The sequence below is a fragment of the Vigna unguiculata genome, chromosome 1 (genome assembly GCF_004118075.2).
Source record: "Vigna unguiculata cultivar IT97K-499-35 chromosome 1, ASM411807v1, whole genome shotgun sequence".
Classification (NCBI taxonomy): Eukaryota; Viridiplantae; Streptophyta; class Magnoliopsida; order Fabales; family Fabaceae; genus Vigna; species Vigna unguiculata.
This window is the reverse complement of record NC_040279.1, coordinates 5,424,473-5,442,013: the sequence shown is the minus strand read 5'-3', so window position 1 is coordinate 5,442,013 and position 17,541 is coordinate 5,424,473.

The following is a 17,541-nucleotide window of genomic DNA, read 5'->3' as shown; positions in this document are numbered from 1 at the left end:
TTTAATTAAAATTATGTTTTAAATTAAAATTAAGTTTTAAATTAAAATTTTTTAAATTTCTTATTTAATATATTATTTTTAAACATTAATTTGAATTAAATAAAATTTGTCAAATATTTTATTTAGTTTAATTTATGATTTGAATATAATTTAGTATATTTTAATTGGATTTCAAAATTATATTAGTATTTTTGATTGATTTTTTAAAATTAAAATTTAATAGATATTTTAATTCATATATTATTTTTAATTGATTTTACATTAAAATTTTGAAATCAGGATTTTGTTTCCAAAACTTTAACAAAAATTATTAACCGGATATTGTAATCATGTTAACATATATTAAATTATATTTAAATATAAAAATAAATTAAACAAAATATTAAACAAATTTTATTTAATTTTTTATTAAATTAAAATTGAACGAAAATTAATTAAATTTTATTTTTATGTTATTTTAAATGAATGTTTAAGAAAAATATATACTAATTAAGATATTTATTAAATTTTAATTGAAAAAAAAATTAACTAAAAGATTTAATAAACAAAATATAATAACTAAAGAATTAATAATAAAAGAACTAAGAATGTTAATAAAAATTAAAGATAACAAATTAAAGAAAATTTTAAAAACTAATAAAATAATTAAAATAAATAAATTAGAAACTAAAAATATCATACGAAATAAATAAAATTGACTATAAATTAACAAAACCATAAATTAAAACAAAATTAAAAACTAAAAACATCACACAAAATAAATAAAAAATAACAAAAATCATAAGCTTATAAGAAAATTAAAACAAACCAAAAAACAATATAAAAAAAATTGAATTGGATTTCGAAATTCAGGAGAAGAGTTAACCGGATATCGAAATCTAGTGAGTTCGGATTTTTGAGATTCGATGAATTTCAAAGTTAGATTTCGAAATCCAGTTTCCAAAATCGAATTTTGAAATTTGGTGAATTCTAAAATTAGATTTTGAAATTTGGTAAATTCTAAAATCGGATTTCGAAATCTAGTAAATTTCAAAACCATATTTTGAAATCTGGTAAATTTCAAAACCAAATTTTGAAATTTGGTAAGTTCCTAAATTAGATTTTGGAATTCCGTGAGTTCTTGAATGGGTAAGTTTCTTGTTCGGATATCTAAATTCGGAGCTACGACTCTTTTGGAGTGTGAGACTTTCAATAAATATACAACAGACACAGTAAAACGTTTGGTAAGTAGTAACTACTTCTTACCTAATTTATTTAAATTTTTTTATTTATTTTTGTGAAGGATATAGTTGGCAGGAGGGAAAAGTTTGGAGGTGCAAGAAGAAGTTCCCGTTTAATTTACGAACAAGGCCACAAACCGAACCACTCGCTAAGGTTACCATGATGCATATAGTTCATAAATATATTATTTATATGTTTTGATTTAAACCAAGTTTATTTGAGTTAAATCCATGATAAAATAATTGGAATTAAGAAAAATAAATATATTAATTTTGTGTGTGTGTTTAACAAAATTCTAGATATATTATTTGTCTTTGCATATTCTGAATGATATCTATTTCATCCATTTGATTGTTTAAGTTACTCAATTCACAATAAGTACTACTTGATTATAAAGGAAGTAATTGTCATTGATTATAAAGGAAGTAATTGTAAAGGAGAGTGAATCGTTCTATGTTGAATGTAACAAAAAGTGTAATACCATATTTAAATAATAACTTTAATTTAAATGAAATGCCACACAGATAGAAATTTAGAGACAAGTCCTGGAATATAAACATTATTCCTTACAATATCCAAAAATGTTAGGAGAAACTAAGGCATACCATGATGCCAAATACAACCAAGAATCCAAGGACTTAACGAAAGTTAATAGAATACTAAAGAGCAAAGCGTGCATGGGCCATAACCCTAAAGAAAAGTCCAAATAAAACATGAAGTCCAGCCCAGGTAGACTATGCAGCGGAATCATCCATTCCCTGTTGACCTCAAATACCTCTCACATCTGCTCCCATCAATAAATTGATGATCATCACAAAAGTAGAAGAACAACATACAAAGCAATCAAACAAGCAAGGGTAAGCTAGAGTAAAAAAGATTCAAGTCAAGGAAAGACATGGTTCTAAGGCTTTTGTCGAAGGAGGGTTACAAGCTAGTAGATCAAAAATGAAGGTGAGATGCCGAAATGAATTTGGTAGTTGTAAAAGAGGGAAGTGTAATTTGGAAATGGAATGACTTGGTTGTGGATTTTGTTACCATTGGTTGAAGTAGTACAGGAGGCAAGATGTTATGAGTGTTGTTATGCGTAAAAATGGTCAAGAGTGTTGATGGTGGGGTAGTAGGCCAGAACTCAATAGTGATCAAGTCAGTTGAGTGATGCATAAAGGAGCGAACAAGGTCACAGGAAGTGATAACAAACATGTTTTAGTTTGAGACTTAAAGTGATATGAGATTTTGATAAAAACCTACAAGAGGTATGAGAGAGCATATGGTGGGTGAGTAAGTATATCAGATACAAGTTAGTTGGGCAAGTATGAGGAGGCAATTCCAGTGTTAAGGTTGCAAGTTGGAAGTTAGTTCGAGTGTAGTGACTAACCCAATTTACATTGTTGGACACATATCGCATAGCACAAAGGTAAAGTTTCTGGTGACTATAGGTGTAGGAGTCATCAAATATGTCATGTATAGGTGGTGGTTGTTGGAGGCGTGAGGAAAACGTGGTTTTCTTTCTATCCCATCGGTGAATTTTCAAGGTCGAAAATTTTCTTGTTGGAGAGAATGTAAGGCCCACTTTATTTTCTGCCTTTTATTTTAAAGGTTGCCCCAAACTATTGGGCCTAAGGGCTGGCTCAAAGGGAAAACAGACCCTAAGTCTGCCATAATCCTTCCATTCCTCTCACTTTACAGAAAACACAGCCGTCAAACTCTCCCCTTTTCGCAACGGGAAGCTCTGCTAGGGTTTAGTTCCAACTCTTGGTCAAGCAAGCTCAAGCACGTTTCACTCCACGTAAGTTGTTCCTATCCATACACTTCGTTTGCCAGTTGAACTTGTGTTTTTCCACTAGGGATAACCGTGGTAATCTGTCCTTGCTCCACTGTTTTCATCTTCAACTCACTAAACTGCCTTAGGAACTGTGGTGCACCTCTGTTCGTGTCCAAAATCTCCCTTAGTAGCTCTTTCCAAGTAAAGGAAGCTAGGGTTTCACATTATTTCTATTTTATGCGATTAATGTTTTGTGAAATATGAGAAAAGTTTGGGGAAAACGTTATTTTTTTGTATATTTCTGAGTTAGGGGTTCAAATATTCATGAAACGGTGATTTTGACGTTATTTCTCGTATTCTGGATGCGTCGCGCAGTCGTTGGGCGATTGTGTATTTTTCTGATATGCACAGTTTTAGTAAAATAGACTTTCCTGAATCATTAACCGTTGGATTGAGCTCAAATTTTGACATTTGGTTCATAACATGCTATTTTATGATTTGACCGGTTGGATCATCGATTAGATGTCTGTAGCTTGAGAAATGTGTCACGCATTACTGCAATGATTTTTGGTTTTGTGATAATATTTTTTTTTAGGAATTTTGGTGTAAGAATTATGGTTGTGGGTTGTGCTTGATTGTATGAAATTGTAGGTACTTAAATGTTGGCACTCATTTATTTGGGATGAATACTATTTTGTGATATATGTATGTTTTGGTATGCATTTATAAAGTATGAGATGAATGAATTTGCGTGAGTGATGTGATTCATGGAATGTGAATGATGAACTTGAATAAATCTTGGCATGCGATTTTAATGAAATGGTTGTGTCAACACCCAATTTCGTCCGGGTAAATGTGCTTGTTTGGTTAAAAATAATAATAATAATAATAATAATAATAATAATATAATATAATATAATAATAATAATAATAAATAATAATAAAATAAAATAAATATGTTTTGATTGATGGTAGGTTTTTAAACTTTAATTTTACCGTGGGGAGAAAGAAAAAAAAAACCCAAGAGACAGAAGAATCTAATTTATTCTAATTTCATGGAATCTTGCGAAAGGTGAAGAAAAATAAGAGGAGAAAATAAATTATTCTTTGATCAAATCAGTTAGTTGAATAAATAGTTTTTTATGAAAAGTGGCATGCTTTTGAAACATTGCTCTAATGTGTGTACATGAAATTGCTCAAATTCATTTCCTTTCTCATCCCATCTCCCATCACCTTGCCCTCATAAACCTTTTCTTTTGTATTCCACGAAGATCATCATAAAGGGGGCATGTGTCCTAGAATGAAGTTAGATTGAAGTGAGTCTTTGAACACAGAAAAAAAAATGAAGAAAAACTGAAAACCCAAGAGAGCGGTCTAGGCAAAAATTATGACAAAAAAAAGAAAATAATACAAAAAAAAGTAAGGGCAAACAAGGGGCAACCTCTAATGTGATTGATTTTTTTTCCCTTCGGATTAAAGCTTTTGAAATTAAAACAATCATCAGTTGAAATAATGTGTGGCCATGTTTCTTTATCAAGAAAAAAATTATCTTCCTTTGTTACCCATGTTGAGCCTATAAAAAATCAAAATTTCTTTCTAATTACCATGAACAAGGGTCACCTTCCCACTGAAGTTAACATAATATTTGCATCTATTTCATCTGACTTGTAATTCACCAATAAAAAAATAAAAAAGTTAGGAAAGACAACAAAAAATTGGTTATGAAAAAAGAAAAAAAGAAAAAGAGAAACAAGAGTTGAAAAGTGAAAAAAAAAAGTGGTGAACAAAGGTAGTCAAATGAATTTTAGGTGCAACTTTAGATAAGGACCCTTATTTTAAATAACCTTTATACCATTTATTTTGAGTCTTCACTATCCATTTTATTATATCCCTTAGCCTTGGCCACAATACAAGCCTAATAAAGTCCACACAAATCAATGATTGTTGTTGTTTTTCCAAAACTTTAATTTAGAGGAAAATATTTTGTCATATTAAGAGGTTTGTCAAAAAAAAAAAGATTGAAAAAGTGTTCAAAGATTTGCTTTCAAACACTGGGGTAGTTTATTTTTGGTTGACATGTTTCCATAGAGATCAAAATTAGCACGAGTAGTCAAGTTAAATCAAGGCCATGCCCTCTCATTCTTTCATTCTTCATGCGTTTCCTATCATATTTTCTGCTTTGAGCTTAAACTTTGATCTATCTTTCTCCTACCATTACTCATTATTCTCACCTTGAAATAAATTAGGGAGACATTTCACTTGTTGTTCCTACATTATAGTCGGATATCTTGAATTTAGACAATTATTGACTTTGATTATCAAGCTTACATTAGGGCAACTAGTATGAAGTCTCCCATTATTTTCAACATTCTCATGTTATCAAATACTAGGGCAAACTCAAACACATTTTGCACCCTAAGACCAATCTCTATCCTCAAATTGGGGCAAATTTTTAAGTCTCCATCTTTTTTATCAATAACTGGGACAAGCCCAAACACACCTCATGTCCTGAAGTTAACTCTTAACTATAAAATTGGGGCAACTCCTTAGTCAATTACCTCATCTAATCCCTTCTAAGACCTTTGGCAATTTCATGTATGTCACTTAAATAGTGCTCAAAAAGCAATGATACAGAAAAGAGTTTTTCAATAAACTGATCAGACCAAGGAATATTTTTCAAAGAAAAAAAATCAAAACAGAAGGATCCCATAAATCTAAAAATAACAACAAATTGGGGATCAATTGAAAAAAGTTTTATACAATGTAAAAGGTGAAAAAATGCATGAGGGCATGCTTTATGCATAGATTCATATTTAATCATACATACATCATTCATTTTTGGGAAAACAAAAAAGTTAACAAACAAAGGAACTTTCATCATGCATTCATTCATACATTAATTCATACATCAAAGTTTCAACTTTATTCACGCAAAAAAAAAATCATAACATGTGCATCATACACTAATATTGTCAGTGTTCAAAAAGAAAATCCATAAGTGATGCCAACATTATCATTCACCATATATGCTCGAAATAAACATAATAGCATTATCACACATCATAATCAATGTTAAAAAAAATAATACATAACACGTGTCAGCATTTTTATGCATATATATTGTAAATGTTTAAAAAAAGTCATAATAAGCATCAACATACTCATGCATTCATAAAAAGAAAATTCATACAAGGTGTTAGCATATGCATGCATTCATACACATGACATCAATTGTCAAACAAAAAATATCCAAACATGTGTTAGAAAAATTAGGTTCTTTATAGTATTTGGTTCAAAAAGAAAAAGGTCACATACATGCCCACATATTCATGCATATATCATATTAGCATATTCATGCATACATAAATCATCTAAATGCTCAAAAAGAAAAACTCATAACATGTCTTAATCATCATGCATCACGTACATGTATCATAGTTCTTTTTCATGAAATGAAAAAAATTCTTGTCACTCTTGCGAATCGAAACCATCTTCATTCATATGAGTGGTTGTCAAATCTTTCTTTCTAAAAAAAATGAAAAAATAGTAATATACATAATTTTAATCATCATGGTTCTTTTGTGTCAGTCAAGGTTTCCACACCTTGCCAAGGTTCCCACACCTTGTTTCTTATGAGTCAAGGTTTCCACACTTTGCCAAGGTTTCTACACCTTGTTTCTTATGAGTCAAGGTTTCCACACCTTGCCAAGGTTACCACACCTTGTTTCTATGTGAGTCAAGGTTCCCACACATTGCCAAGGTTCCCACACCTTGTTTCTATGTGAGTCAAGGTTTCCACACCTTGCCAAGGTTCCCACACCTTGTTTCTATGTAAGTCAAGGTTTCCACACTTTGTTTCGGTATAAGTCAAGGTTTCCACACCTTGCCAAGGTTTCAAAACCTTATTTCTATATATGTAAATTTCATATTAGGACCTTCTTTATCAAATGGTTACAAACTATTTTGGTATCTCGGCCCTCTGCGAGGCAATGGTCGAGCCTAGGTTCCCTATTTTATTTCTAATATCATGTCAAATCTCGGATTTGCTTGATAACTAAATCTTTTATCATGTAGAATCTCGGGTTCTCTTGATATTAATAAAATATACATACACATAAAAATCTAGAAAATTAAAAAAACAAAATAATAATATCAAACAACAAATATTTGTACAAAGAACTACGTTATCCCTGATTTTCCAAATGGAAATACATAGGAGCGAGGTACAATCCTCGTCGGGCCAAAAAAATAAAAAAAATAATTTTGTTTTAATCTTTAATATTTTTGTATGTGTTTTTTTATTTTGTTTAATTGTTTTGGGGAATAACAAATATTCTAAACATTAAAATTCTACTTTTCACACTTAATTAAAGAGGGAACCGTCTTAAGATGGACGTTGTGGGGTGCTAATACCTTCCCCACACGTAACCAAATCCTGAACCCAAATTTTGTTTCGAAGACCATTCTTTTAAAGCACATTACCTACGAAAATTTGGTGTAGATAATAAGCTGATTTCTTGTAGTGTTTGTTTCGAAGACCATTCTTTTAAGGTTTTTTCTATAGTTTTCCATAATAAACTATGGTGGCGACTCCTTTGTACTTTTTTAAATTATTTTTGTCGTCCCGTCGCGATCTCGGTTGCGATAGGTTAGTATCAAAATGGCATGGAATCGGTATGAAGTAAATTCTATATTCATGGATTGGGAATGATGAGTTGGAATGAATTCAACATGGAATATGAATGTGGATTTGGTTATAAAGGTTGGCATGAGAGTTATGTGCATGATAAATAATACTTGATTGATTGAGTATGATTGGTTTGTGTCAGTGCGTAATTCCATGAGCCTCTAGGTGAGACCTCATGGTGGTGCTTCAGTGGTCGGGACGTAATTCCATGACCCTTGTTAGTGGGAGTTCATGGTGGTGCCCCATCGATATAATTTGGTAAGGATTCAAGCTAAGGTTGCATTCTGACACTCTAAGGAGTCAGTTAGTCTCACTTAGAGCGGACTGACTCTTGTTGTGAGAGTAGCAGGAGGCCTGAAACTCATTAAGGACTAACCTTGTGTGTGGGGGATTAAGACATTGTACCACTTGTAACACTTAGCTCGGGGGTGAGCAGCTCGGGAGTGAGCAGAGATATCCACCACAAGTGCAAGCATTCGCTGAATCCGACTAGATTATATGTAATCCGGATGAGTCAAGTCTGAGTCTAGTGTATTGTTTGAGAAGTCATAACATGATTGGTTGATAAATATTGTTTGGATTGTGTGATAACATGTGACTGCATGATAAACTGTTTCTACTCTAGCTTACCCTGTTGCTTGTTTGGTTGTCTTGTATGTGGTTCTTCTCCTTTTGTGATGATCATCAATTTATTGATGTGAGCAGATGCAAGAGGCACTCGAGGTCAACAGGAAAGGGATGATTCCGCTGCATAGTCCGCCTGGACTGGATTCTACTGCTTTGGGCTTCGTTATAGGGCTATGGCCCATGTATTTGCTTGGCCTTTAATTTTAAATTGGAGTATTGTTGAACTTTGTATCTTATTTGGCTTTTGCCATCGTGGTGTGCCTTGAGTATTGTAAGGAGTTATACTTATGTTCCAAGACTGCGTTGTTATGTTATCCTGTGTGACGTTTCCTTTATGTAGGGTTATCGATTAAATTCTGGATATATTATTTGTCTTTGCATATTCTTAATGATATCTATTTCATCCATTTTGGTGTTTAAGTTACTCAATTCACAATAAGTATTGCTTGATTATAAAGGAAGTAATTAACATCAGAAAAAGAATCTTTAAATGAGAGTAAATCATTCTATGTTGATAGTAACAACATAATGAAAAAGATTGTTGTCACTTCTTGTACTTCAATTGGAGTAGTTATCATGAGTTTTTCATGTTAACCTCGTCCTCACTTCGATAAAAAAAATGTCAATTATTATGTGTTTAAGTTTGTTTTTACAGCTCCTATCATAAAATCATTATAAAAAACATGTATATAATGACAATTTTAACATGACAGTTATTTAAAACTATGGCTTCTTACAATATAATACAACAGTTAAAATATAACGTTTTCATATAAGTCTCTAAACAACATCTCATATTCATACTTGTGTGCTTCTTGGCCTGCTCTATAGCTGAAATGTGTCAAGTGAATTTGATAATAGCAATAGTTTAGGCATCCATGTCACTCATATTTTATTTTGAATTAATTTTAACCACAAATGTAAAATTATAATATTACAATTTCATGAACTATAACATTCTTTTAGCTATCACACACCTATCAAATTATTCATAAAATTTTACTAACTTTTAATTCATTTTTCTCTCTATTTTCCTTGATTTAAATGATCTCTTTTTACCCTTTTTGTACTTATTTTCATCATTTATATACTAGTTCAATTATACTCATAAAAACAAAGTTTAATCATGTCTTTGGTCCCTATTTTCGTAGCGAAATCTCAATATAGTCCCTCTATTTTTTTTTCATCTCAATTTGGTCTTTGTTTTGGGAAATTTGATCTCAATTTAGTCATTTTCGTTAGTGGTACAGTAATCGCGTTAAATGGGGTGCCACATGTCAGTTTCTCGATTTTTTTATTTTATTTTATTTTTTGAATTTTTTTGAATTTTTTGAATTTTTTTTTCTGAATTTTTTTTTTAAGAAGAAAATTGTCACGTGTCAAGCTGTCGTCGTGTCACGTGGTAGTGACGGAGTGATGTGACAGTGATAATGCCAGGTATCAGTATTATGCCAAGTGTCATTTCCTCAGTCTCAATTTGGTCATTGTATTCTAATTTTTGTCTCAATTTAGTCTCTATTTTTGTAAAAATAATACAATTTCGTCCCTCTCCAAATTAAAACAAAAATTAATTTTTATATAAATGTTATACAAATATTTTTGTTAAATTTGATATTTTTATTCAAATTGATATTTTTATTATATATTTTTAACATAGCTAAGTTTATTTAAATTTGTGTTTCACATTCAACTTTATTTAAAATTGTTTTCAAATTTTAAATTTATATGTTTTTTATTGTTACATGAACTAGTTAATTTATGAATTTTTTTTCTATTAACATTATTTTCTATTAACAACTTTAAAACAATTTTAAATAAAGTTCAATGTAAAATAATAATTATATGAACTTAATTTTGTTAAAAATATTTACTTGAAATATCAATTTTAATAGAAAGATTTGTGTACATTTATATAAAAATTAATTTGATTTCAATTTGGAGAGAGACAAAAATTAAAATAAAGAAACCAAATTGAGAAATTGGAAATGACATAAGTGACACGTGCCATTGTCACTGTCACATTACTTTATCACTGCTACATGACACGATGATAGCTTGACACGTGACAATTTTTTTTAAATTAAAAAAAAAAAAAATAAGTCAAAAAAAAAATAAGTCAAAAAATCCAGGAACTGACATGTGACACTCCCTCTAACGGTGTTACTTAACGGAAGGGACCAAATTGAGAAAAAAAAAATAGAAGGACCAAATTAAGATTTTGCTACGAAAATGGAGACCAAAGACATGATTAAACCTAAAAACAATGAAGTGTTTCCAATTGAGTAAGGATGAAGCTTTACCGTGGTTGAGAAAGGCTTTGACCCAATCTTTTTTCAAATTTTTTTCTTTTTACATATATATAAATATTTGTATATAAATAAAAGTAAATTTTTAATTATAATATATTTGGTTCTTTCAAATTTTGATCACTTATAGATAAAATTTTGACTCCTCCAAGATATTATCGAAGAATAGCCGATGCAATTGAGTATTATATATTGTATCTTATGAAGTTACCCTTCAACCATTCATTCTCGTACTCTTAATCCAAAATTCAAATCCCTAACACTTGTCCTTACTACTATGTTTATTGTCATCGTTGATCCTTTTTCTCTTCCTTCTTTTATTGGTTCTTCATACCTCCGATATATACGGAATCCATTTTCTTTCAAGTTAATAGCATTTCCAACATAAAATAAACATCTGCTCTATTTAATTAAGTTCTTACTACTATGTTAATTAGTTAATTTACACTATTAACAAGTGATCTTATTAAGACCCTATTCATATGATAATTGAATAATATTTTAAGATATTAGATACATGTTGGTATAGTCTATAATCGTAATTTTTTAATCTAGAAACCACATAGTAGAAATTTTTAAGTTTTATTATTAAATTGTTCAAACATAATATTCAAATATTCAAATATAATATTAAAACTATACTATTTAATAATAATTAAAATAAATAATACTTGAAACTTAAGTATTATTGGTGTTATATTCCTCGGTAAATCTCTCTTCTAAATACTTAAGAATAATTATTTTGAATTAATCTTATTGGTGACATATATGTGGGTATTTGTATGGTGAAGGTACACTTAATAGTCTCTGTCCATTATTAATTGCAATAATAAAGGCAAAGACTTTGGTAATACCGCAAAAAGCTGGCGCCTTAAATTTTACAATTTAATACACTCGGAACTTTTCCATAAACTAATTAAAGATTAAATTAATAATAAGGACATAAATTACGATAAAGTAATGATGTCTTCAGTGATAATTAAATAAAAATAAAATATAACATTTAAAAATTGAAAATAAGTTTGTAATTCCAACGTTAAAATTTTAAAAAAAATATTAAATTAGTCTGTTAAAGAAGGAGGCTATTTCAATTTCTGAATAATTTGTTTTTTATAAATGAGTCTTTCAAAAAAAAAATTAAATAAAAATCATTTGATATTTTTTTTTGGAGATTCTTAATTGAAGTCTAACTTAACGGTCTCTCGGTGTGATTGACATTTGCATGTACCATTTTTTAAGCGGACGTAAGGTCTTAAGAATTCTTAATGATTTATGAAAAGCTTGTTCATGTTAATTGAAATGCGCAATCACGTTTTTTTTTTCTCATTGGTTTCTAATTGAGTTTTGGGTAACATGCAACTATCTTAATTTTTTTTATTTACTTTGAAATTAATTTAAGTGGATCTCCCGTTTAAGTAATATAGGATCAATTTTATTTCTTCATTCCAAGAAGCATTAGGTTTAGGACCAGAATTTAAATTTAATTTATTTTTATAAAATTGATTTGTAAAGTGACAGTTAACTCCACTAATATACTATAAATTATTTTTATAAAATTAAATTTTAGAATTATTTTCGATTATATATTCTAAATTAGTGTATTTCTAATAAATATAAAATCTCAAAATAAAATGCGACAAATATATGTTATTGTTGAGCACATAAAGAAAAATAACACAATATAATCAAAACTTTAAGTTTACACATGAAGAAATTAGTTACACAATAAAAATGTGATATACTATTTAATGATCCATTTAAATTAATTTAAGTCTGATTGTACTGTATTATGACAGTCTAATTATATATGGTTATGCCATTAAATTGATATGTGGATTTTCGTTAAATGCCTCACTAATAAAAAGGATTTTCATTTAAATCAATTTTTTTATAGACCCGTTTATATATGAAAAACAAAATTCATCCAAAAACTGATTTACTTTGAATGGAATAAAAAAAATATTTTTTCTTTAAATTGAAAACAGTTGTAATTTTAATCTTACAAAATTTCAAAATTTACCCTTTTATTTTCTGGAATCAAATGACGTTAACAAAAGTCATCATGGAATGATTTCAACATTTAATACGTATGCCAACCTTAATGATACGTTAGTATTTCAGGTAGTCTTTTCTATTTTTTTTTTTTAATTTCAAAGAACTAAAAGGATGTTGTTTTTAATTTAGGAGACCGTAAATGAATTTAGTCTAAATTTTAGAAACGAAAAAAAAAATAGTAATTATTATTATTAAGTGTATTGCATATTTTTAAAATAAAACTCTAAGTTTATTTAATTAAACAACATTCTTTACCTTATAAGAAGCTACGTAAGTTTTCTCCTACTAAAATAACACTTTTTGTGAGGGTTGATATTACCTTTGACTTTAAGAAGCAACTCATCATAAACACAAACACGATTAACAGTTAGTCAAATATTTAAGTTTAATTAATACACATTAACATGATTAAATGGCACAGAGAAAAACACTATGACGAAAAAACAAAGCCCAATTTTAACAGGTGCCCAGGTTTTACTTGGAAGCTAAGAGTCTCACCAATAAGCGAAGAAACTCCTTCCACAACGCCAAACAAACGTGTAAGCTCACAAAATTTCTCACCTTCTTCGCTTGCCACGTGTCCACGTTTCACTGGTCTCCACACTCCCTGCTCCTTATAAATATCTTCCCCAAACACATCACACACCATTCTACACTTCACTTTCCAATTTTTTCAAATCACCAAAGCCTTTTCAATTTCTTCACCATGGCAACCTTCTCAGCTTTTCTCCTCTTCGTCACTCTCTTCTTCGCCGCCGTCAATGCTCAAGACTTTGGCCTGTCGCCGGCGCCAAGTCCCAGCGCTGGAGCGGCGGCATCTGTTCCGAGCTCCGTCGCGGTTGTCGGAGCTTTGGTTGTGCTTTCATTCATGATTATTTTGAAGCATTGAAATTCTGGAATTCGTTGGTTTGTATAGAAAATTTAGGGCGTGGTGATTATAGAGTTTGATCTACAGGGATATAGATCATACTGTGTTTAATAATATTATTATTACTATCATTATTATTTTGTCTTTAGAAACTAGGGGAATAAGAAGGATTTTATCCTTTTATGTAGACTTGTATTCTTTTTTATATAATAATGTATTGTGATTAATTTTTATGTATACTGGTATATATATATATATATATATATATATATATATATATATATATATATATATATATATATATATATATATATATATATATATATATATATATATATATATATATATATATCATTTAATAATCTTAAAATCATCAAACAATATCTCATAATCACAAAATATAGAATACTAAAATGTACCAATTATATTACCTTGATCTTTCACATAATTTGAAATACAAATTATACACGAGTATCTAAAATCTTAGAGTTTTGAAAAAGATTTATATAAACACAATAACTTTGTTAGTTAACTAAGCAATTGCACCATCAGCTTCTTGCATTTATCTAGTTACATGATTTTTATATGTTTACACCACTCAGGTAATCATTACAAAAGAAAAACAAGACACATAAGACACAAAAATAAAGAGTAAGTTAATGTTACAAAAAGAGTTAATCATTCAAGAATTCAATCACTTAAGTCATGCATAATTCAACCATCCTATTTCATACAAGGACCTAAAGTTATAACTCAATTATCCGGATACATGCATTGATGCTGAACCCTTGTAAGTTGTGCACTTATGGTGGCATTTGGTGCTCTATAGAATGGTAAACATGACCACACATAAGGTTAGTTCGTTAACGTCTTTAGCCAAGGTAAAGTCCCTAGATTATGACCTCTTGTTTCTCTCATCACATGTCCTATCCTTCCCTACTTGTAGTTAGTCCGTAATTAGAGTGTTAGCATAACTTCCAATTGAATCCCTATATCAATGCATACACTACAACAATTACAACTAATATACCTTGAATTAGCATCAACAAATCTCAATTTCATCTCACATACCAATCATTTCTTAGGAAATCATTCATAGAAATCACAAAGCCTATACAATTGATCATCTAACAACTATTTAGGTTTTGATCCACTCACTCAGCGAAACCATCTCCTCTCTAGGTGAAAAGTACACAAATGTCCACTCATCTAGTGACCAAATGGTTAGCCCAACGAGTGTATCACTAGGACTCTAGGAGGAAAATCCTTTCAATAATTTGCTCAACAAGAGTGTTCTCGACCAGCGACTACAAAGTCAGTAAACTCTCTGGCTTTGGATTCGTTAAGTGAGTAGGTACTCGACCAACAACTCCTAAGTCAATTAGCCCCTAACTTTAGGTTCGCTTAGTGAGTGAATTCTCGCTCACCGACTTCCAAGTCATTGAGCCTTTGACTTTGGATTCGTTAAGCGAGTTATCCCTCGACCTGCGAGTCTGCATAATTCTTAGTCCATTCTAAACAACTCAAGAACCTTTACAAATGTCAAACACATATCAAACTTGAATCAACTATAAACAATAGTGTCAAGAACTATCAAATACAAGACCAATCCAAATGTTATTCACATCCAACAATCTCAGGTTTAACACACTAATTTCACATAATCATGTATCATTCCTCAGATCAAACACACCTACCATTCATAATATCATATTTCTATAACTTAAAAACACTTAAATTAGCTTCTCTTACCTGTAAGATGACTAGAAACACTCAAGGAGTATAAAATCTCCCTTCCAGCGATTAGGACACACTACTCAACTTAACAACATTACAAACATGATCATGAAACATCATTAGAACCACTGATCAATAGAAACTTACGAGAAAAACATAGAAATCACATGCAAGTCAAGATTACTCACATGTACAAAAATTAACATCAGATCAAAGAAAAAGACAAAAAATTAACTTACTCAATTTGAGAGATTGATCGGAGAGGAGTGGATCGCCATAGGGATCACTCTAGCGATTTCTTATCTTCAAAAAGATGAACTCAATAATAAGAAATCTAGAGAGAAGGAAGAGGACTCAAAGAAAAGGTTTTGTAGAGAGATGATATATTTATAAAATAATGAAACTCATTTATAATATTTCTATTTATACTTTAACTTCTTAATATTAAAATAATCGAATATTCAATAATTTAAACACTCTATCAATTTTAAAGTATCATTTTCTATGTTCTCACAAAAGTCTTGAGAGTTATATTAAGTGATTTTGAATTTTAAATTTAATTTACACTAAATTATGTGTTTATACACTTTTATTAATAAATGTACGGTATCAATTATTATTATATATGAACCAGCCGAATCCACAATTCTTTGATATTTATATGAATTCAAACTTTTGATAAATTTATTTAGTATATTATTTGTATGATTATTTTTAATATTTCATATGAAATTCATAATTTGGATATAAAATTTATTTAAATATAATGTTTGTATTGTTATTTTTAATATTTAATGTATGTAATTTATAATTTGAATGCGTGATATAAAATATAAATTTATGTGAAACAGAAAAAATGAGTATGAGTATACTGTGGAATAGTTAAAACGTAAGATATGAATGCGAAAGGTAAAGGTGAAATTGGAATATGAGAAAGTATGTATTAAATGGTAAATCCAAAATGTCTATTATTTATTTTTATGGATTATGAAATTACATATGTAGTTGTTTTTTTTATAATTTTAATCTCTAAATTAGGTTTGTATCTATTTTTTATATTCTATAAATTTTAGCCTTCCTGATTCTCATTTTTTGTTTTTCAATTCTTTTTTTATTTTTTGTCATCTAGTTACGTAGTGAACTTGACACAAAATGATATTGATTTTATTTAATATTTATATATTTTAATGTAAGTCATTGGTATATGTTTTGAGTATGAGTTTTATTCAAATTTGAATTTAAATTAGAAGGGTACGTTTCAATTTTTGAAATTCTATTAATTTTCATTAAATTGAATTTCACTAATCATTACTATTATATGTAAATTAAAATAAAATCTTGATTATTATAAAATAATAATAAATTATATTATGTTTAATTTAAATTGGACTCTTCCATTTTCGACAACTGATCTATATGATCCGATATATTATTCTAATATTTATTTATGTAAAGTTATTTCAAAATAATACAATAAATTTCTCTTGTACACTCCGTAATATAAGCATACATTTTATATGGTACGACATGCAATTAATAAGATTTAAGGATTGAACAATTCAAAACTATAATACAAAAGAAAAAAAAATAAAAAATCTTACAAGTCACCTCCCATATATCAACACCACCCACCACCACACACCACACACCACAATCGTGTACCACTCACCACAAAGAAGCACCACCGTCATCTGAGAAAAATCAGTCCACAGCAAAACCAAAACACTAATCATTCCTCACACAATCATTTTATATTACTTTTGACCAGGGGTATTTCTAAGATTTTAAAAAATAAAAGTGCAGCAACAAATTTTGGGGGTGCAGAAAGAAGAGTCGTCCGCAAAACCTCACCTGGCCCAGATGCCTAGGCTATTTAAATGTTTATTACTTTTTATTGAATAATTTAATTTACGTTTAAATTGAGTATCTCACTTTAATATTTTATTATTAAAGATTAGTTGTTATTTGGTTGTGTAGAAGAAGTTGACGGTGGATACAATATTGTTTGAACTTTCAACTTTACAAAGTAGTAGTTATTGAGGTTAAAAAATAGGTTCAAATAAAAAACAAATTTCAGCCAAATTTTTAAAAAATAAATAAATAAATTCTTTTAAAAAAATTAATAAAAAGTATTCTTAGAATTTTAAATTTACACAAACCGTTATAATAATAAATAACAAATTTCATTCTCAAAATTACAAAAAATTAGGATCAAAATTACACTCGTTTTTTCTAAAATTTATTTAAATATAAATAAATTATTTTACTTCTTCTAAAT